The sequence below is a fragment of the Monomorium pharaonis genome, chromosome 5 (assembly GCF_013373865.1).
Source record: "Monomorium pharaonis isolate MP-MQ-018 chromosome 5, ASM1337386v2, whole genome shotgun sequence".
Classification (NCBI taxonomy): domain Eukaryota; kingdom Metazoa; phylum Arthropoda; class Insecta; order Hymenoptera; family Formicidae; genus Monomorium; species Monomorium pharaonis.
In genome coordinates, this window is record NC_050471.1 from 23388516 (window position 1) to 23413815 (window position 25300).

The following is a 25300-nucleotide window of genomic DNA, read 5'->3' on the forward strand; positions in this document are numbered from 1 at the left end:
GAACCAGACTCACAGTTTCCATTCACGATAAACCAGTCCCGGTGTCGGACGATACCGCGCCACTTGGACTAGTTCCGTTTGCACTGCGAAACTAAACGAGAATCAGAACGCTAAAGCGGAAGCTTTCATTACATTTCTCTAATCATCGCGAATTTCGCGCGTCGTCGCAAGACTGCATTTCCCCCGTCGGCATTCGTACGATAAAAAGCGAAAAGTAAGAACAAAAAAACACATAATTGAAATGTATAACCGGTTAGTTTTGTAACTGATAAATATCACGATGTCACACATTCGCGCTGTGACAGTTATTCCAATTAGAGCTGGTTTTCTCGTTAGGCATCACGAGAATCAAATCTAGAAAGAAGAGAAGAAAAAGAACAAAAAGAAAAAAGAAGTCTTTATTAGCTTTGATAGCTATTTACATAACTTGCGATTTAATTATGCACTATATATACACACAATAATACTAGTTTGAACTCAACTAATTGTTGCACAGTTCTTCTGATCCTCCCTCTCTATTCTTTATATGTATATTCCGCAAATGCAAACCTTCTTTAAAGTTTTGTACTCTTTGCTCTTTCTTATCTTCTGCGGCAGATTATTATACCTTTTTTTTTAATCATCGTGATCAACTTTTTTTAGAGTGAGAGAGACAAAGAAAGAAAAGAATCAGAGAAGCTCTCATTGAGAAATACAGACGTTAGGAAAAAAAGATGTTATTCGATATTAAAACTTTTGTTATCTCGGAACCTTGAATTCTGGTGTCCTTCAATTCGGGAAAAGTAATAAAATACGGTCTCGTCGTTTTAAGGCCTTTGATTCCGAGATCCTTGATTCTAAGATTTTAGGGTTTTACAATCGTCTATTCTCTCTGAATAAGATCTCGTTTGGATTATTAAATTTTTATCTTATCGAATCCTTGAGGCAGTTCCGAGAATCTCGGGCTCTGAAACTTTTATGCATCTGGCAATTCTCTGACAAAGTGCATCTATCGAATGTATAAAATTCAATGATGTATTACACATAATAGTATGTAGTGTAAAATTCGCCGTTTAAGCGTAATATTAAACAAAATATAGATTAATTATACAAACAAAGACATTGTTATTTAGTTATACAGAATATTTATTTTCAAAATGTCTTAAATATAAAATGAGATTATATATTATTAAACAAAACTTGCCTGTTTAAAGAACTTTTATATAATTTTATCACAAAAATATATATTCATTACATATTCAACAGTATTCAACATTAATTGCACACAGTATATCACACAGAATATCACACAGTATTCAAAATTAATTTTCAAAATTTTAAATTAAGAGAGAAATTATTAAATAAAAAAAATAACAATATCTTTAAACTAAGAATTATAGAATTTTTAACTAGTGTTTTAATATTTATTAATATCAAAACAATTATATTATGCTTTAGACTACTGCAATATTAAAATAAAAATATAAAATTTTACTAAAATATTATAATATTATCAATTATTCTTTAAAGGTGATTAAATTATACATAAATACACAGTAAAAAATATTTTGCATTTTTGTTAAAATTTTGTGTTAAATTTCTAACACAGTTGTGTGTTAATTTGACATATCGTCCTATGTTATTTAGACTTTTGTATGTTAAATCAATACTTTTTAAATCAATATTTTTCAAGAGTTAAAATAACACAATTTATATGGATAAATACATGAATTCTTGGTTATATATTTTATATGTTAAAGTGAACTAATAAATTATGTTATTTTTTTTAACAGTTACCATGTTAAATAGACATATTTCTTAATGCTATTAGTCATAAAGTTATCTTCTATTATTTGATTCTCGCTAATGTTTTTAATACATCTATATAGATCATGTCAATTTAACATTTTACTTTAATCAAATAATAAATAACTACTTCATTCAATGTTAAAATAACATTTTATTTTAGTTATATTTAACATTAAACATGTGTCAGTTTAACACAAATTTCGATTTCTGACTGCGATCCAAATATTAAATTTTTATGTTAATTTCTTAAATTATTTTTTAACGTATTTGCTTTATGTTAAATTACACAAAAATTTGTGTGGATAAATTGGGACATGTAAAATATGTTAAATTTAATACAAAATTTTGTAGGTGCATAATTTATTATTGTTTCAGTATATTCAATATATAATTTATATTCTTGCTTATATACAATACTAGTTATGCCCTGCCACGCGTTGCTGTGGCTCTCTATTCTTATGCTACTTTTTTTTTTTCAAATTTTCTTTGCTTTCGTTGTTTAACTTTCAAGAGCCTTGCTTTACTGTTGCTCTTTTTATTTTATTTTTGAATAAGCATTTATCTATCTTTAATAAATCTAATATTCATTCACGTACTTTTCACTTTTTTTTCTAAAAGCTGCCATGGATTTAGAAATCCATTCAAAAGACTGTTTTAAATAAGTTCCTTTTTTTCAATAAAATAACAGCCATCTTTATTTTTCTTATTACCTTAATTTAAACACAATAGAAACATTCTTCGTCTCTCCCGGTCTCTCCCCGTCTCTCCCTGTCTCAATGTGTCAAAATTTCAATAATATTAATAAAAAACTATTTTTTACACTTAAATTATGGCCATCATTTTTAAAACACACGATATTTCCAAAATCAGACCCCATAAGAACACTCCCGGTTACGAATGCAACGATGTGTCAAAATTTCAAAGCAATCGGTGAAAAAATTACGGAGATCTTAGATGAGGAACAAACATTAACATTTTTATTTATATAGATAAAACAATGATTATTAAATAAATTATTAAATATATATTTTAGTTTGATATTAACGTTTTTTCCGTGTATACATTTAATTTTAACTTAATTTTGAATTAAATACCCTTATCATAAATTATTCCCATAATTAATATAAAATTTTACATAAGAGTAAATATTGCAAAAAGAGAAAAAGAGAAAGAAAAAAAGGTGGAAGAAGCCTATTCGATTTGATGCTCGGTCTTCGTGACTGGAGTATCAAATAGAGTTCTGTTGAAATCCGCGAGACGACTATATTCACGAATTAATAGGTGCTTTGAGAGGCACCTCAATGACTCAATTCGGATACGGATGTATACCGAATAGGGTATTTGATGTGTGACTCGCATTTATCATCATGAGCGCGGACGTCATGACCATCAACGTTTTCCTGAACCGACGACTACAGGCTGCACTGCTCTGCAGACAACCTTCCGCACATAATTGCACTCGCATCCTTGTGCGAGCGCGTTAATCCGTCATAAAACGTGACCGACGCTGATGCACTCGTGACGTCTCGAGAGCATATATTCGAAAGCCTCGCTCAACCTTGCTAACAAAAGATTCTCGCTTAGCCAAATAAATATGTTAGATTGAAAAAAGCAATACAAATGTGTTTAGTTTTATTTTGAAAAAATTATTCTGGAAAATGATTTTATAGCAATTTATGTAAATGTTCTTTTATCGTTTTTCTTCTTCTTCATAAAAAAAAGAGCGAAATTATAGCTCACAAATTACATTTATAACTAACAATAAGCTAATTATAACTGCTTTCAGACATAATTTTTTGCTACACCATCAAATCTACTTAGTTAAACTTGTGTAACAAACTTTACTTTTTTTCTGTGTTCGCAAAGATTTTATTGTTAATAGAATCAATATACGCTCGTTTTTAGATTATTTTTTACGCACTATTTCCATTTAGAGATTTTTATTCAGAGATTTTAGCTTAAAAGATTCAACGAAAGAGAGAAACTCATTTGGATCTTTCCCCACGATTCCGACCGTCCACGAAGTCTTATTCAATAAGTGGCTCGAATATGGCTCATACGCTGAAGACAAATTCTCAAATAAATATCTGTATAATCAGAATTCTATAGAATCTTTTACACGGGCAACAATTTCTATTCTACGTATATATCACGCACACATTTTTCCAAGGCATGTAGATACAATTTATTATTTGATGATAGGTCGTTGTTTTCTCTTGCTTAAGCCCGCGATAAGCGTTTACGCCGACCATGAATATGGATGCGGAGGATTTGCGATGGCGGCCGATCGCGATTACCTAACACGTAACAGGACGGCTTTCCTCCGAGATGATACGTAATACAACGAAGACGTAATCGGCCTCGAATCGCATCACGGCGTGCTCCCGTGCACCGGAAACGCTAGATGATTTTTGCGGAAATTTCTGCGCACGCACGACGCAAAATCTGCCCGAGTTAGGAGGACAATTAACTGGCCGCATATATAGGCACACAGGATGTCCGAAACAACTTTATCATACATGCATATATGTATACATGTAAAATGATCAATTGTACGTATTACGTGTTTCAACGAGCTTAAGTAAAATGTCGAATATACGTTACGCGATTGCTAAACATTAAAACAAACAAGACTGTTTGCGATTCTGTGTATTTACTAATTATCACATTCCGTGCTGTGTTAATTTTAGATAACTTGTTCACCTCGTCGCACAATCCACACAGATCAACGATATTTTTGTTTATGTTTATTGTATTTGTTATGTAAAATGTATTTTATACTGATTAAAAGCTATATTATTATTGTAAAGAAGGCCTAATATATATACCAACACTGCTTTATTATTATGTTATTTGTACGCAGTTACATAATAAAAACATTTTGTATTTATATTAAAACCAATTCTTGTCAAAATTTTTTGTATTTTTAACATCTCAAAGTGTTAACATAATTTGATTATGTTATTTTGTGTTAAATTAATATTCAACATTTCTTAGTGTTAAAATAACACAATTTATGGATAAATAGAATAGAAATGACATAAAAGTAATATAGTTTTAAATTCTCAGATTAATGAATAAAATGTACGTGTCATAACATTATAGATGTTAATTTTATTGAAAAAAATATTTTCACACTAGCTCTGTTTCCAAATTGTGACGAAGAGTTGTTGCATTTTTTGTAAATATTTACATAATATTTATGTTACCTTTTAACATATTCCTTTTGTGTTAAATTGATCAAAATTTAAGTAAATCATTCGGGGCACGCAATATATGTTAAATGTAAAACACATTTTCCAAATGTATAGAAAAAAAATTGATTTATTTACATGTTAAGCAATCCTTAAAATTTTTGTGCTGAATATTTAATATGCACAAGTGTTTTTCACAGGTGTGATTGTATTATTGTTTTATTTTTTCTTAATATTAAAATAATAAAATTTATAGAAAAATGAACAAATGATATAAAAATAATGTAACTTGGAAACGTAAATTCTAAGATAAATGAATTGAATGTGCGTGTCAATATAATATAAATGTTACCGACAAATATGTTTTTAGATATTGTCCAATTACATTTCATCAAAAATTTTTCGTATTTTTACATAATGTCTGTGTCATTTTTTAAACATGTTTATTACATATTCTCGTATTAAACTAACACAATTTGAATGGACAATAAATGTATCACTAATATTAAATTGTATACACATTTTCCAACTATACATGCAGTCATACACATATATAATGTTAGAAATTATTTTATTATTACGTTTCTTTTTATAGCCAAAATATAAAATGATCGCACGTCACATGCGATCACTTCGTGACTTGAACTTTGATCCGTTCTGGACTTGCAACGTTCTAATAATAAAAAACGCAAAAGCATTATAGAAATCAGTACACGCAAATAAATACCATTTTTATATTAAGAAAAAATGACTCAATTTTAATTTTAAGTAATGATTACTTTTACAAAAGATATTTTGTTAACAATCTTAAAATACGTCAATCCATAAGAATTTGGTTTTTACCTGCGAACATAAAATTTCCACAGATTTATTCTCACTTATCTCAATATCCAAATATAAATAAAATTTTTTAAGATAAAGTAAATTAAGTGGTTCTTATTCAACTCAGGTATCTTAATTTAAATGAATAAACTGCTTCAATACGTAGTTGTCAACTCGATGTGCATTGCCGATCATAGGAGATTTAATTAAAAGCATATAATAATAACTATTCGTAGAAAATAACCGTGTTTTCCCTGCGTATATACTGCGATTGTGTTTCAATAATAACAATGACAACGATACTTGTCAGTTTGAGTGTCGTCACATGAGTGGCAGCAAGATGACTATACATATGCAATAACAGTATGCCGCAAGAGACATCGAGCTAAAATAAGCATTTGTTGATAAACCGAAACTAGCAAATACAAATGATCACGCAAACAAACATTTATAGAATATAATAAAATTATTTTATTATTATAATACAAAATTATTTTAACGACATATTAGATATTAAACAAATAAAAAGAGATGCATTTGTCGATGTAAAATTGGTATCGTATTCACGTTCGTATTCATGTAGATTGTTTATTCATATGTTGTAGCATCATGTCAAAACATGTCGAACTTTTAAAGATGTCTTTTATATATTGTGTTGAATGTAGCATAAGACATCTTTTAGACATCTTATAAACGTTTTACATCTTAATTTTGAATGTGCATATTGTCTGGCTTATATTAATTTACATATTGTCTGGATTGTTTGCACTTATTGGCTTGATCTCTTGATGCAACTTAACACGCATTAAATCAAAGCATTACATTACTTAGATTTAAAATGTTAATCTCTATGTGCCTATTATCGCATATTAAATCTGTGTCCTATTTGTTTTATTTGAAGGACATGCAGGGTGTCTCAGGGGAGAGCACCCATTTTTTAAATAAAGATGATTTTTATCAAAACTTCCAAGTTTTGAAGAGTAAATCAAATACACTCAATCTAATATTTTTAATTTTTAGTTTCAATTATAAATAAACCCAGACTGAATGTAGAATATTTTTAACATAACATAGTACTTTTTATTGCATATTTGGATTGTGTGAAATGTACGTAAAAATACACATTAAAAAATAAGAAACTTTTGTTTCGATTATTTTTTCTAAAACTTCCACCATAACCTTAAAATAATTTCAGACAGTATAACGTCTAAAATCAAAACAAAGTATCTTAAGAACATCTTAAAAACGTTTTATGTTCTAATTTTGAATATTATGCTGTCTGAGATCTTAAAAATAAATGTAAAAAGGTCTTAATTAATCTTTTCCGGTCTAGTGATACATATATGTAGCATTTGAAATACATTAGTAATTTAAAAATAATATCTCTGATAAATTAAAGTTAATTAAATTTTATTAAAGTAAATTAAATTTTATTCAAAATATATCTTGATGAAATTTGATGCTTGTAATAAACCTGTAGATTTGCTATATAAACTTATAAAATATTTAAAATAAGTAATATTTACTTAATTCAAATAATTTATATTATATATTTAATTAAATGGAATTTTATTAAGAATTAAGAATATTAAGTTAAAACAAAAATTTGATTTGCTTTTATTCTTACTTATTTTTTATAAAATTTTGTATTATTCTTCGAAAAAATATAAATCCTTTTTTAATTGTATAAATAATAATACCTAATAAGTTTTTTTAATTTATGATAAGTTTACTTTAAGATTATTATAGAAAATATTTTTGTTAAAGATAATCGTTACTTAAAAGATGATAAGTAAATTATGTAGTCGTTTTTATTAATAGAATTCATATTTTGTGTGTGTAAAATAATTTTAATGAGAAGCTCCATTTTACAGTTATATGTATACATACATGCATACATATTTGCATACGTATATGCATATATTGATGATAAAAATAAATTGAATTTTTACTTTTAGTAAATATAATTATTTAATTATAGTGAATATATTATACATATCAATGTTTTTTTTTGTTTTTGTTTTTTTTTAATCGCCTCACGGTCTACATCGGGTTTTTGTGATGTTATTAAATTTAATTTTAATTTTTCGTAGCTTTTTTTATTTAAACTGCGCGCCGACAGGATTCGTCAGACTTAAAACGCAGTAAACAAGCTAAATTTCAATGCTCGAGAGCATCCCTTAATCCCCCCTTCCCACCTGTCACCCGGCTGAGGTGTTATTTTTCGCAATAAATTAATTTACAGTTTTTCGAGACAGGTGGGAAGGGGGGATTATAAGATGCTCTCGAGCATTGAAATTTAGCTTGTTTACTGCGTTTTAAGTGTGTAAAAAGTAACAGTTCCGGTTATGGATCGTTTAAAGTTAAAATGATCTTCATTAATTCATAAATTTAACGTTTAAAAACTATTTAAAAAATTATTACTTGTCAATGCAAGCAGTAAATATTTCAAATAAAATTGTTATATGTTTAATAAATCGAGTGTGATTTTTGAAAAAAATATTGGAAAACGTTTATATTACGTTTATATATTTTTTGGTACTTTATTAATACATGTACATCTGTAAAACATTTACTTTTGCAAATTTGACCTATAATTCAAGTCAAAATACACTGATGTATTTTTCTTTAATTTTTTATCAGTAATAAATCAACTTTTATATCTTTCCTGTAACATTTTAGTACCTTTGTTATTGTTACTTATAGTTTCTGAGAATCGATCATTTCATGTAAAATTTTTCACGTTTCACACATGTAGAACCTTTCTTGTATCAATATAATAATTTGAACGAACAATAATTCGTGTATTAGTACTGATTAGAAAGATTATACATGTATGAAACGTGAAAAGTTTCGTAAGTTTTTAACGTAAAATTATTGATGCTGCAAACACTTTAAAACATTGTAAATATTTCATTGCAAAGAATATTAAAAATAATAATAATATAATATTAATATATTATTATATTAATGTTATAAATATTTATAACAATAATAACATAACAATATTTTTATTTTCTAATTAATACAAAAATATATTTTAATCTTCAAAATTATATTTATAAAACTAGATATTTTTTTAAATAGTTATTAATTACTTATACTTTTATTAAAGGAAAAAATCTATTTCCACAATTATTTATTATTTTAAAGTTAAAATATTTAATTATAAATCTTATATAATATTTAATCATATTTTTATTATAATATTTATTCTCATTACATAATCATATTGTTTCAATTTACGTTAAAAATAGTAAATATAAGTATAAACTAAGTACACTGGGCAAAATAATAAATGATAAAAGACATTTTATTTTGTGTTCAACGCACGCGCGCACGTACAAATCCACCTTCGTGAGAGAATTCCAATATTGTAATTCCTTTAATATTACGTCAGTTGCTAATTATCATTTTAATTAATGTACTACTTAGCACATTGTGTTATGACTCATGTACTTATTGTACATACATTATGTCACATGATCGATTTTATAAGTATACCAAGACATCGGTACATTTAGCATTGAAAACAATTAAATACCAAATAGCTCTGTGTGAAAAATCTTTCTTGGAATTCTTTACATAGTGTGTCAGAATGTCTACATAAATTTAAGAATTATTAAAAATGTTTTTACATAATTTTATAACTTTTTAGAAGTGCTAAGCAAAAGTCTTATAAAATTATATATATGTGTGTATATATATCTAACTTTGTGTGTACATGTATTATATATGTGCGTGTAAATGTTAAGATATATATTCTATGCTTTCTTTTCTAAGACTTCTTATTCTAAAATTTAAAAAAAAAGCATTAAAAAACCTGAAAAAGTTCGAGATAATATTTAGAAATCTCTCTCTTTATAAGTTTAAAGTATAAAAAGTCGTTAAAGATATTGTGTTATAATACATGAGAATTTTTTCATCAGAGCTACGTAATTTTCGAGAATTACTGTCCGGCATTTCCACAGACATGACAATGGATGTTCAAAGTTCATTTGGGAGAGGTAAAAAATATCCTTAAAGTGTCCTGAATAAATTCCAAAGGATAAGTCAAAGTCATCTCCGGGATCGCCAGGCCTCTGGACTTTGAGACAAGAGATGACGCGTGCATGAGCGTCGTTCGTTGCTCTCGGGGATTCATGATCTTCGCGTAACATGACGTCACATAGCGATTTATTCGGCGAATCATATTTCCGTTAATGAGCGAAATGTTAAAGGTCCGCCTTGCGTAATCGCGCCGACTACGGGCATTGTTGAGCGTAAACGAGTGAGTCAGTTGTTATCGTCCCCATTACAATCATTTCAGTGACTTCCTGCTGCCGCATCTTGAAAACTGTCCACCGACATTATCAGCTAACTAGTATGTGTCCGACAACCTGGCCATTAATTAATCTCCTAATGGGTACTGCTCATAACAGTGCTTATAAGTAAAGATACGTATTTCATCGTTTCTTAATATTAAAGAGTTCTTGAAAATACTAATAATCAATGCTCAAGATTGTTTGTCGAGAATAAACACACTTTTTTACCTTGTATTTACTAATTAAATAAATTCTCAGAATTCTGAGAATACAAATGATCCGAAAATTTTATTTTAATAGAACACAATTATTATAATTTCTCACACTGATTATGAGAGAAAAAAAATTTGGATTTGGCTATAATTGAAGAACATTGATATATTTTCTACAAAAGCTAAACAAGTCCAAAAAGTTAAATTTTCAAGAAACAAAGAACTTTTTATCCTCAAACCATTCCTTATATAAATATGATTTTTTCGGACTGTATATAATAGGAATAAGAACAAAGTTGACTTTGATTAACATTTAAAGGACCCACTTAAAAAATTTAAAATTTTTAACTCTCATTTGATCTTTACAGAAATTGAATATTTATTAGTCATTTATCCTGTAATGTTTTATCTTTGTTGATAACATTAATAATGGCAAAGATAAACAAGAAAATTATTTTAAGTGCAAAGCAATAGTTTTTCCAATTTTTATTTATAAAATTTTACGCATTGCTTTTAACAAAAACATCTTTTTATATTTCTCTTTGTATAAATATGGCAAATTTCTAAACAATTATAGGTGTAAGAATCTTGAACTTTGATTAATATTCAAATGTCCATTTAAAGAAAAAAATCTCTAAACTTATTCAGTTCTTTTATATTTATATTTCCTATTTTTGCTTCTTACCAAAACAAAATTATTCATGATGTGACACTACTGATAGAGAGTGACTTGACATTATAACCCAGATTCAAAAAAATGAACTTGTTTGGTTTTTGTAGGAAATCCTTCAATTGTATATTAAAATAATTATAATCTCCATTTTTATAATTATTATGCTATAATGTTAATAATATGTATAACATGTTACACTGACAAAAGAATTATTGCAACTATTTAAAATTTGTTCGCAATTATCTAAATTAATTAATAATTAATTGCAGTTATCGAATCATTACAATTTATAATGACTTTTCAATGACAGCTATATTTAAATTATGGTATAACATGTGGTATGTTATCACTAGTATTATTACTGCAGTAATGACTATAAAAATAGAACTAACCATAATCATTTTAACACTCGATTATTAGTCACAAATCCAAATAATTTTCTGACAATGTGGTAGTCTTTGCAGTACTTCAATTTTTTAATTAACAATACTCTATAGGTTTTCCAAACAGCATACATCAATTTTTTATGATCGTCACGAGTTGACATTCGTATCGTATGATAATTAACTTTGCAAAAAGAAAAAAACAAGTTCACGTTATGTAAGCATCATGCGTCTTTTTAACGTTTCATGATAAGATAAAGTAGCGTGTTTATATTCTTTTGTCTGTCAAACGGCAACTCTTAGAGCTTAGGAATATCGGGAATATATCGAGAATTTGTTTTCATCATCGGTTAAAAAATATTCGCGCGTTTGAGAAGCAAATTGAGCTAAGGGAGAACGGACAAGTCAAGCGGATTTAATTTAATTTCTTAATACTGTACGCGCCTTTTACGATCAACGCAATAACAATCCTTCTCTGCCAGCCTCTTCACCAGCGTCGCGTAATTTCCTATCATCGAAACGATAATCTTTCATCCTCGAGGATCGCGAGAAAATCACTCAACAATGTGTTTCTAGATTCAATTAGGAATTAACAAGACGTGTTTGCGCGTCTGTAAAGTGAATGAAGAAACGCACGCGAATTTGATTTATTTACTGTGCTCCCCACAACAATACGCGCACGTGACGCATCGACACGTGGCCCGACGACGTGGTGTTGCCTCCTTGTCTTCAGGTAACGGCCGGGGTCCGAAGTGGAAACGGCACATTGATACCATCCGCTGGAAGTTGCGGAACGTACCGCGGAGCATAACGACCTTAAACTTGATACTGCGATCGCCTCGTCGAGAACCGCAGCGAATTTCATTAACCGCGACAGTGTTACGCTTCCGATTACCGAATTCCGCAGGTACGCGAATAATAAAGTCAAACTGTCCAAAACACACGTAAATCTGGGATGCAAAGATACATTGCTATAATTTTTTTTTTACCTTGAAACAGAACCTGTCCAACGTAATAACAATGTTAACTCATGAAATTAAGCTCCGGTTTCCCATTATCTGGCTAAATTTATGATTAGATTTAACCTGATGTTCCGTTCAATAAGGCTTCATTCCAGTAAAAAATTGAATAAAATCATCAGTTAAGTTAAGATTAAGTTTAACCACAAGTTAACCAGATAATGAAAGACCGAAACTAATAGAGAATTAAGATGGTTAAGTATATTTTCTACAAATTATGTAAATAATAATTATATACATATATAATTAACATATAAAAAAAATATGTATTATACATAGAATTATATATACAATTTTAATTATAATTTATGATTTAAAACACAATATTCCTTTTCGTCTTTTTAATAAAAATGTTTTAAAGTTAATTTAAATCACAGTTTTTATATATATTATGTTTTAAAATTGCAAATAAATATTTAAATAAGAAAAAATATTAAAAATTTCTAATCTTCATATTTTTTTAGAGTTCTGAAAATTAAGGATATCTTTTGAATTTGTCATAATTATCATATAACATAAAAATTCGTGTAAAACATTTATAAAACATATTTTTTAATTTATCTATTAACGAAATAATGATTTTAAAGTTAATTTAAATTACAATTTTTACATATCAGTTTTTGAATGTGCAATATTATGTGCATATTGGATAAAAAAATACTCGAGATTTTTTATCTTTGATTTTTTAGAATCTTGTAGATTCTTTCGAATATCTTTCGAATTTTTCGTAATTGGTCGTGTAACATATAAAAGTAAATATAAAATATCTATAATAATTATATTCTTCTTATTTGTCTATGATCAAAAAAATTTTACAATTAACTCAAATCACACGCAGTAAAAAACATTTTGTATTGACGTTAAAATGGAGCCTTGTTAAAACTTTTATATTAAAATTTAACACATTTGCTTGTTAGTTTAACATATTACTGTTGTGTTAATTCAAGTAAAGTGTTAACTTATTAGAATTACACACACACTGAAAAAAAGTGTAAAAGTAACACAATGTGCATGTATTTTTAATTTTGCACAATAAGTATGTTCCTTATTATCAGTGACAAAATTTATCTGTTGAAATTGACAAAAAAAATGTTGAGTTTATTCTATATTTTATAATATAAAAACGAATTTCATTTCTCAACGTGATTTCATAATATATGTTACATTAATATTATAATAATGTTTAAGTAACATGTTACATGTATTATTTTGACATAATTTTTTCATTAAATTGTTACATAAAAATTATGTCAAATTATAAAACTGACATTTATTTTTATTTATATTGCTATTTAACATGTTATTGCTATTTAATATGGTAAATTAACAAAAAAATTTCTATAGGCCGTTTGGGACAAGCGACATCTGCCCAAATTAAATTTAACACAAATTTTTTTACTGTGCAAGTTTTACATATTAAACTTTAAAATCCCAAGTAATATTTGGATATTTGAATAAAAAGAAATCCTTCGAATTTCAAATTTTTGCAATTTTTGAGATCCTAAAAATTGAGAATATCCTTTGAATTTGTCGCGTTGGCAGCTTCTGTTAGCTTTGTGTCTCGCATGTAGCCTTCTTATATACGAACAAATTTGCGAGATGTCTCCCATCTAACATGTTTCAATGTCAAGGATGAGTTATTTTTGCATCCTCCCGAAGGTTTGCGATAAGGAATGCGTGACGACGAAAACGTAGTTGAAATAAGGAACGTTATAAAGCTAATTGGCCACTGGCTATTATCGCATGCCGATAATGTAATTGTTCGCTTATCACTATCCTCTTCTTCTCCGCGTCCTCCTTTTCGTTCCTTACAGACCAACAACTGTGCTAGATTAGATTAAAGAATTTTATGCTATGTCACGCGAAGGCATTATTATCCAGTGTAGAGTTGATCTTTTCAGCAATGAATGACGCTCGAATGTTAATTGATTCAGTCATATGACAAACCATATTACAGGCCATACATTTGTCCCTCTTTGAAAACAAAGTGCGGAAGGAATAACATTGAATATAACATGCAAAAACAGCTTAGTTTCAAAAGAATATTCTTCCGTTTACGATAATAGAGAAAAAAGCGGCGAATAAACGATTTACGTCAACTTAAATCATAATTATATATGATACACGATCCGAAGCTCTCTAAGACAATATTAACCATTAATCGAATATTTGTTAAAAAAAAAATAACTGAAAATATTCAAAAAATATATAATCATAATTAATATAATCAAATAATAAAATTAATTATAAAAAAATTTTATATAATTAATTGAGTGAGCTTTCGCTTAACTAAAGTAATCAATTAAAAATTAACGATAAGTGTAACCATTACAATTAATGTAATCAATTATTGAAACAAATCAAGTTACGTTAAAAAAATAAGAAATTCTTAATAGTTAATTTTTAATCATATTTTAAAAATTATATTTATAATCTTTTTACAAAATTATTACGAGATTAAAGAAAGTGCGTTTGCCATATTAAAAAAATTTTTAATTAATATTAGTTGCTAAATTATTTTATTTATTACATTAATCAATGATATGCGTAAGAAAGAGAAAAAGAGAGAGAGTCTATAATATTTAATTAGCAATAGTTAATTATTTTCAATTAATTAATTTTATTCATTAAAATTTTTTATTGATTAATGCCTAAACTTTATTTTAAGGTAATAAATGGTATTAATGAACTAATACATTAATTAAACAAAATTTAACTAATATATTAATTAATAATCATTGATTAAAAATGTAATCCTTTATTATAATAAAATAAATCAATATTAGTTAAATAAAATTTAATTAATTTATCAATTACTTTATAATGAAAAACAATATTTATGAAATCCAAAATTTTTCATTAAATTTCATCGTGAATTGAAACGCAAAAAGTCTGTACTCCCAAACATAGGAAAGAACGATGTCCACAATGTTCAAAACATCTTTCATTAAATGTCACTGTAAATTAAATTTTTCTATTTCAATAGTCACGGATCTTTTACTAACTTCCACCCAAACCAAGTATAGAATCATATGACGTAGATTGTAACGGGCAGTAAATTCGCACAGAAAATATTCACGCAAATTCTCGATGTGCAGACAATCACGAGTGTTGGTAGTGCATTATATAATGTGACGTTGGTGTAATTATACCGGTTTTTTTTACAGATAAGATCTATTAATCACGTCAAACGGTAGTATCTGCTCGGCAGATCAAATAATAAACTTAATATTTAGATCGAATGAAACGTACTTCGGGATATAGAGAACTTAGAAGAAATTATTAATTATTTATACGACAAAAGATAATGTTGCGCCTAGCTCTTTAACTGTGGGACTGAAATCAATGCTCTGTGCCATTTTTGTGGTAAAAGAAAAGTTTTACAATTTCAACCACAAATTTTTTACATTTTTGGGGTCGCTGATTTCGAATTTGAGATCAGAATTTTAAAATTTAAAATGACGGATCCAATATAGAAACTCATTTTCAAAAAAATCTGATTATTTTTGAAAACTTTGATGCGCTATATTGGATCTGCCATTTTGAATTTTGCAATTTAGATTATTAAATTTGAATTCAGCGACCCCAAAAACCTTGAAATACTTGCCACTATAAAAATTCCGGTGGTTTAACTTTTCTTTCGAGATGCACATATATGTCATCCACAGCGAAGGAGGGTTTAATTAAAATTCATCAGATATTATTTATTTCTCTTGATTTTAATATTTCTAATGAGAATGATACTTTCTATTTTAACTTGGAATAAAATGTTTCCCGAGAACAGGAGCCTCCTTAAGGATATTTTTGGCTAAAAATTGTCGAAATCTAAAAATTAAAGCTTTTTAGGTATATTCTTTTTTCCTAACAACCAACAAAAAATTTTAATTACCCTAAAACCAGCTGCAAAAAGGAAACCATTGAATAATTTGAATTATAATGGCTTATGCAGCGTCATATTTTGCTACAATTTTAGGTAATTGATTTTTAAATGAATATAAGAGGATCTAAATAAACTTTTGTATATATTTATGGAGTTTTACTAGAGTTTTACTAATATATATAACAAATTTGATTTAATTCACAATGCTACTTTCTCATCAAATGCTAAAGTCGATTAAGATAGTAAAAATGCTGTTGGTTTTAAATAAAAAGTATAAAAATTATGTTAACACCTCTAAAAAAATTATTTTATACAATTTTTACCCTCCTTCCTCCCATCTTTATACCCACAGAATAAAATATTTTTTGTTTTACCTATATTTTTTCAAATTATTGCATTTGAATAAAAAATAAAGAAAAAGAAACTTTTTTAAATACAATTTTTTCGTAATTTTACACCAAAATTTTTTTTAATTGAGTAAAAATTAGTTTATTTTTCTCTATTTTTTATCTGAGATAAATGTGATAACAACTTGAAAAAAAGAATAAAATTGAGAAAAAAAGTTTAAAAGGTAAAAGATTAGAAAAAAAAATAAAAATCGTATCAAAAGGTTTTTTTAGAGAAGTTAACATAATTGTTATACTTTACCGCCATTTGAAGCGAGGGGCATTTTCACTATCTTATCTATCTATACAGCTTTTGCAAATAAGTATTACACACAAAAAATATCAAATCTACTGCCAAGAAAAGTAAAATACGCAATTTACTTTTTTTTCTTTTAATAAAAAACAAAGAATATTTTCTTGATAATAGTTTTAAATAATACTTATTAAAAATTTAGAAAAACTCATTATCGTATACTTGAAAAAAGAATTTATATTTAACTCTTTGTTTTTCTCTCTCTTTTTTCTTTCCAAAAATATTATAAAATTAAATTTAAAAAAATAATAAATAAAACAAATTTTTATTTTAACTTAATATTTTCTTGAAGTTTATTTGACATTCTGTCCAAAATGAGAAAGCAGACAATAAGTCAGTTCACATCGCCTCTAACTGTCGAATGTTATACTCGCTTTAACGCTTTGTCTGAATCTGATTTCTATATTCTGTATAATATTATCTGCAACTAACATAAATAAGTCTATCTGTGTTTTTTTACAATATCGGTTTATTGTTTCCATACATTACACATAAGTTTTTTTTTCAGTTTGACCATTTTAAATGTCTCCAAATATTCTTTGACAAGACTTTTTAACTAACAATTTCGACCGAGAATACTCGCATTTTTAATGTTCTGACTTTATGTTTTTTTCGCTATCGAATGGGAAAAATACTGTAAACTACGTTTTTTCGCCAACAAACGGAAAAATACCGTCTTTTTTCTTTTTCATATGTAAAACGACTTGTGGAATATTGTATTATTTTTTCTATCGTCTATTTTATCTGTATGACACAATTTTACTGACAATATGCAATGATTTTAAGTTTTTTTTCAAATGTTTATCAATTATTAATAGTTAATTATACTCTTGTTTTTAAATTATATATACAATTATTTTTATTACGACTGACGAGGACTTTGTAAAGTCAAAACGTTTCGGAAGTTTTGTATATAGCACATTATTTTTCATTCGTGTTTATATTTGTATTTTTATGTTAGTCAATAAATTATTATGTATAAGGATAACTGTTCTTGGCTCGATGTATTGACCTGTATTCTTGTATTATTGCTTTGTATATGCCAAGCTCTTTATAATTTGTGTTTTGTTTGTTTTTTTTTAAAGTGTTTTTAAGCTCTGTGAAGTTGAAACCCCATTGCAAATTTAAAAAAAATTGATATAGCATTTGACTGTCCATCATTTGTCCACATTTGTCCATCAATAACTAGTTTTTGTCTACCTTGCAAAAAAATTTACACATTCCCATGTGTGATGTTTTAAAAAACTAATATAGCATTTGATTGTGTTTAATTTGTCTATATTTGTCCACCAATAATTATTTTTGTAAAAAAATTATAATAAATAAAAAATTTTATTATGAGCAAACCACAATTTTAGAAAACTACAAACAAATGTAAAATGATTTAATATCATTAATATGCACATTATTGCTTAAATTATGCTATTTGAAAAAAAAGCTTTAATCCTAATCCTACACACTATCAAATAATTTCATATCCTACACAAGGGGTGTAATACACCTAAGCCTCTTTAAATGGTTGTTACACGTATGTTATGAAACATTTTGGCTCAAAAAAATTTTGTAACATTCTTGAAACTTTTACAAATAATGTCCAAAAGTTATTTTAATGCAATTTAAATTTTAAGTAGCGAAACAAATTCATGAAGGTAAGTAAATGCAAAAAATGACTCTTTTTCACTAAAAAATTCATAACTTTTTTAAAAATATTTTTTAATGATCCTTTCGGGAATCTTTTCTAGAAATGTGACACTCTGACGTAAAAATAAGCTCAATAATGGCCGTTGCAAAAAAGGTATTTGTTTTGCAGTATAAATGTGTCAATTTTAGGAGAAAAAATTTCACATTTATCATTTATTTTCGTTTATTTTGATGAATTACAGTTCTGAATAGCTTTATAATGTTACTTTTTATTTAAAAAATAGAAAAATAGGAAAAATTACTACACATATACTATATGTATATATAAAATTGTAAGCCATCTACATGTACAAAACATTCACATATGTGAGTGCAAATATGAAAAGGATCATATTGTTCAAAAACAACTAGTAAAAAAAAACGCTTTTAAAGTTTTTGAATACAAGCATGTAACTTCACATAGAACCTGTAGAAATCAAATTTGTCAAATTTACAAATAACATACTTCACTTTGACAGTTTATAACAACCCAACAAAGTCAGATAAAGCTTCGCGAATGGTTTTGTCGTTTTTTTTTCAGACATTTTTACATAAGAATTTGTCAAAAACCAAAAATCGATTTTTTGGGCACTAACACTTTTTTCATATTTTTCCTCACATATGAGTCGTAAAAAAAATTATTATAAACAAACATGTATATTATTTATAATATCTAATATTGTAGAAAAAAATTAACAAAAAAATATAAAAGATTCACATTATTTACGTGTCCTACATATGGGGGTGTAGCACATCCCCAAGCTTCGAAACCGTTCGTTTTGATCAAATATCCTAAGCCAACTGAGACCACGTGAGTAACGGTCACTGCGTGATGTTCAAGAGAATGTTTCAAAGTACTGGTAAATGTCGGCACAAGTATCATCTTCGACTATCTACTTTGCGAAAACTAAGTCTAAAAGTGCTCGTGGGGTTTATTCTATCCCAAGTGTAAGATTAGGGTTAAATACTATTTGGTAACAAATTTATGCTCACGTAAAAAATTTTGTTTTTAATAGATTTTATATTTAAAAAAGCCACAGATAAATTAACTACAGGTTTTTATTTCTTTTATTATCTAAGCAAATCACGTTTTTATCAATATTCATACAGTGCACTGTTTAGTTTCTAAAAAATAAAGGAGTTCACTTACAAAGACTGGCTCATTATAGGCTACTTTTCTCTACTGTTTACAAATTTCTTATACTACCTATGAGCACAGCACTTTATTTAATTATTAAACAATATTCTATGTTTCTTATTTTTTAGTTATTATTTAGTTAAATAAGTACTCGTCGAATTTTTTACCTGTTTACTCTTTATTTTTTTATAAAATAAATAAAATTTTAATAGACAAATGTGGATAAATTATAGACAATCAAATACCAGATCAGTTTTTTTTAATCAAAATCCACATATATTTTTTTAAGTCACACTTAGAAGTACTCAAGAAATTTTTAGTTTATTTTTTGCAATATTTAATTAATTTTTTTGCAAGGTGGACAAATTATGGGCAAATAATGGACAAATGCCAGTATCAAATATAAATTTTTTTTTTAATCATATTGTAGATTGCCAACTTCACAGAGGTTTTGAATTACTAAAATCAAAAATATATTTCAAATAAATTTAATGATTTTATAATAAACTTATGAATTATTTGAAATAATTAAACGATATTTATATAATTCAAATTCATTTCTTGTGTGCACGCAAATGTTTATTTTAAGTAAATATTATTTGTTTCAAGTACATAACGAGTACAATATTTTAGGATTATTAAAACATATGTCACAAAAGACATTCTTTGCAAATATAACCATTACTTAAAAAAAACTAAAAGATGATAATTGCTTTTTTCTTAGCATGAGAATGATATTTTTCTGTATGTACAAAACACATGATTTTGCATAAGAATCAAAAGCAAAAAAAAAGATCAAATAACTTTTAATCATAAAAAAACTGCTCAAATTTCTCTTAGATATTTGAACGTAATAGTAATGAAATTTTTATAATGATTTAAAATATTACTTGAGAATAAAGAAACAAACAAAAAATTACATAATTTTTAAGCCAATAAAGGAATTGTGCTTAAATTTTATAGATATTTATACGTAGTAATAAAACAATCTATGAAATTTGTATATTTTTTTAATGCTTTGAGATGTAACACATCTTTTAAAAAGTAAACAGAAAATTCTCAAAAAGTCGAAGACCTTTCTTCGAATATCATAAACGTTGCTTCAGAAACGATTGATTGGGAAATATACAAAACAAGCAGACGCAATTCTTTTCGATTGCTAATCTCGGAATCGCGGACAAAAGTCCGGAGTATCGAAAATAGATCTGAAGCGAGTCATATGACGAGCGGCGCGGCGCGGCGGCGGCAGCGATTGGATCTTATGGCGCGTGGTCCATTTGCAGGCCTCATCTGTTGCGTGCGAATGAGTCCCGTAAATGACGTGAGGATGTTTATTTGCCAGCGACGTTAGCAAATTCGCGTAATTGCATGCAAACGTTCCAAGCGAGCCGAACCGGCGGCGTTAGTTAGCGAGCGTATTATTAACGTGACGCGTCATCATATGTGTTTTGGTGATCAGGCATTCAGGCCAGTCAGGCTTGTCATGTAAGTCTTTTGTAACTTTGAAAAACAATACACGTTTTTCCGCAAATTTACATAAAAAGTTCCATACCTTCATCTCCGTGTTTTGCATATAAGGTCCCAATCATAGGTGAAATCTTAATTATGGGTACGACTTGCAAAATTAAATTATTTTACAGACATACATAAATTAAGGATTATGCATAGAACCTTAGCTAATCGAAAAATAGGATATTTTTCAACATAATTGTTGAATCGAAATTTTTATTTAAAAAGATAGATAAATAACGTGTTTGAAAATATGTATCTTTTTAATTTAAAAAAAGGTAAAAAACAATATTATAGAATAAATATAAAAATAATATTAAAGCGTCCTAAATAAAGGTGCGTGTTAGCATAATAGCCAAATATTTACTTCATTATATTTAACACATCCATCTAGTCTCTTGACTCATTGACATGACTGCTTAATCATTTCATCTTTTTCATAATACTCATTTAATTTCTAAAATCTAACTTATGACATACACCGTTATATATATATATATATATATATATATATATATATAGTATATGTACGATTTTTATATTTTCTCTCCTTTCTTTTTATATCTAACTTCTCTTGTATTTTTCCCTATATCCAATTTTTTAAATCAGTCTTTACATAACATTCTCTTTACTTAAAGAATTAGTCTTCTCATATTTATAATCTATTGTCTTATTTCTTTTATTTCATAATTTTTATTTATAACTTTGTGACGCAAAAGTTTATTTTCTCAATAACTATGTATAATCTTTATTTTCTTCATATTCTCTTTCACCACCATTCTTTCACTCTTATGCAGTTTCCTGCCATCTCTTTGTCTCTTTAATTCTCCCCAAAACATTCTTTTTCATTCCTCTGATTTATTTCTACTTCCTCTTTTTCGCACTTTCTCTCTGTTCCTCCAATTAAAGTGGTCCTTTCTTCTTAATTTTTAAATATCTTCATCTAGCAAATCTGTTCCTTTTCTTACAACTCTTTTTATTTCTCCTTTTATCTTTTCTAGTAGCTCATTTCTTCCTCTTCCACTCCATATATACCTTTTTTCTCCGTTTTTAAACTACAATGCAACCGGATAGTAAGAGGCTTTAACCCTTTAATTGCCGAATTAAGATTTTTTCAATGAATTTTCTTAAAACTTTGCATACCTACGTTTTTTGAGTCGTTGATTTTGAATTCAAAATTTGGCAAATTTAATATAGCGGATCTAATATGGCCGCCATCGCTAGTAAATTAGTAAATTAGCTAGTAAATTAGTAAAAATCGGATATTTTTGCAGTAAATCCATTTTTTAAAGATTCTGTTACAGATCTAAGATTGAATGATACAGATAATACCAAAATTCGAAATAGCAAATACAATATAGCTGTCTACATGAAGTGTAATATTTTCAGCAACCTTCAATACCTATTCATGAATTTTTTTCTCAAAACTGATACATCTAACAATAAAAGATATATCACAAAAAACAATTTATATTGTAAATTTTATGTAGAATACGGTTGTATTTTTCTAAACTTAAAATTTTCAGTTTTTAATATTTCCATCTACTATGTTGGGCTAATTTTTCAGTTTTGACCTCAGATTAATAATCAGCAACTCCAAAAACCCTTTATACCCGAAAATAGTCAAATTCTATATAAAATTTTAGGGAAAATCGATTTTTTCTAAAAAAAAGGCAATTTTTTTACATTTAAATTATTATAATCAATCACTAAAGGGCAATTAGCAGCAAAAAACTTTGAAAATATGTAAACTAAGTATTTCTGTTCCGGAAAAGTCAAACATCATCACTATATCCCGAAACAACAATTTTTATACTATAAAAATAAAAAGAAAACAAGTAGGAAGTATAGACTTCCCACTGGCAGTAAAAAGATTAAGTTGAAATTGTGACCAGTAATCGAGCATCTGTTAATTCACATACTCTCTAAATCAAAATCACTGCTTTATTATTCACTAAAAAAAAATAATAATAAATAGTCACTGACGATCATATTTACAAATATAACACAGCAAATCAGCAAGAAATTTCACAAATTTAAATTTAAAGAATACTAATATAATTGATAATACAGGTCCATAAGGTTTTGCTGATTTAAAATGAAGTCATTTCCGACGTAGTTTTTTGCGCTGAATCCAAATTTGATCTCTAAATTGTTCTATCACGTCAGGATTTTAAGATATTTAAGGTTAAATGTGTCAAAAAAGATATTTTTCGCTTAATTCACACTTCACCACGGACACAGTAATTTTTTTAAATCTTTCTGCACTAAGCTCTGTAAAGTACTAATCTTCCTCTTCAAAACCCAATTTAAATCGTCCTGATTTTTTTCGCTGAGATACAATACATTTAAAGATTTCATTATAACGAAAACCTTAGACCTCTGTAATGCATTGAATTAATAAACATAATACATAAATACTAGGTTTAGGTAAAAATTAGTCAAAAAGTGAATCATTTTTAACTTAATTAGTAAATTTTTACTTTTAATTAGTTATTTTTATTAGTTTTATTATTTTTAAAATACAAACTTTAACTTATTAACCTTCTTTCAAGTTAAAAATTTTTTATCTACATAAATTTAAAAAATGCGTTCTTATACATATAAGAAAATAAATATTCTTTATTCTTTCATATAAATTTAATTTACAAATAAAATATTATATTTATTTAATAATTTACATTGTAATTATTTAGTTATTTAGAATAATGTAATTTCTAAAATTACATTCTAGTTTAATATAAATAATGCTTTTCAAAATTAATTTTTAATTAATTTTACAACGAAAGTTAATTTAATCTTAACGTAACTTTCAACTGCATTAGGTTTTCGTTCATGCATCTTTTAACGTAACTAAATTAATTGTATGAGATAAATTTTATCTTAAATTAGTTTAAAAAATATTAACCAAACCCTGGAAAATGCGCGTGCGTATGCACATATATATGTGGGACAAATATTTGAAATATATATACATATATGTATATATTACAAACATTTTTAACATATGATCCTCATTATCGCGTGCAAAGAAAAAATTGTTCAGGTCGCAATATCTACTTAAACATCATTAGAATAATATCGAATAAGAACGGTCGTTACATATAACCCCAACGTATCTTTATATTCGTTATTTTTGCTACGTCGCTTTTTGCGTCGCGTAATATCGTTTACGTAAGTAACGATCGTCTCACATCTAAACAAATTCCGACGAATAAGGAAGGGGGTCAAACGAATCAACATACAACAAACTAAGATCTAGAAAAACTGGCCAAATGCTAAATTTTCTAATTTTTATTATTTCAATGTTCAAACTATGCAATCACTTCAATATCTATTATATGTACGATATGTAATAGTTATAATATTTCTTAATTACATATAATATAATATATAATATAAAAATACTATATTATAATATTTTTATCCTGGTAACTTAAAAATCTTTATTTAAAGTTAAATAAATGAAACTACATAACTTTACGTAAAGAAAATTATCAATATAAAAAGTATGATGCGATGACGTATTCTGTTTTATTTTATATAACAATTTAGCAATTCATGTATAAAAACTGATAAAAACAATTAAATTCTTCCTCTAAATACTCTTAACAGACGGTAACTTGTCATTACCGTCTTCAATATAGTATATAGATTTCATGCAGCAAGAATGGTTTGTAAACGCTTGCAATGCGTCCATCGCGCATTGTTTTATTGTTCAAAATACGATAACTCTACAAAATCCTTGAAAATTAAAATTAAAATATTTAATATTTAGTTTTCAGCCAATGTTTTTCTTTCAGACTATTGCACGACGCGTCTTCCGCAAAAATATAGCCTGTGAATATCGGTTGATCAAACAATAGTCTGCTCGCATGATAAACTATAGAGATAATAGATAAAAATAGAAAAAAAACGGGCTATCATGACTGCGAACCTCGGAAATGTTAAGAAATGTTAGGATTCATTGCAACGAAAAGAGTTCGACTTGTACAATTC

General features: G+C 27.1%; 1 long non-coding RNA gene across 9 annotated transcripts in view; it reads right to left on the minus strand.

Annotated features, from left to right (window-relative positions):
* The window catches only part of LOC105839991, a 139824-nt gene that overhangs the window by 109415 nt on the left and 5109 nt on the right, over window positions 1-25300 (minus strand). The window lies entirely within an intron of this gene.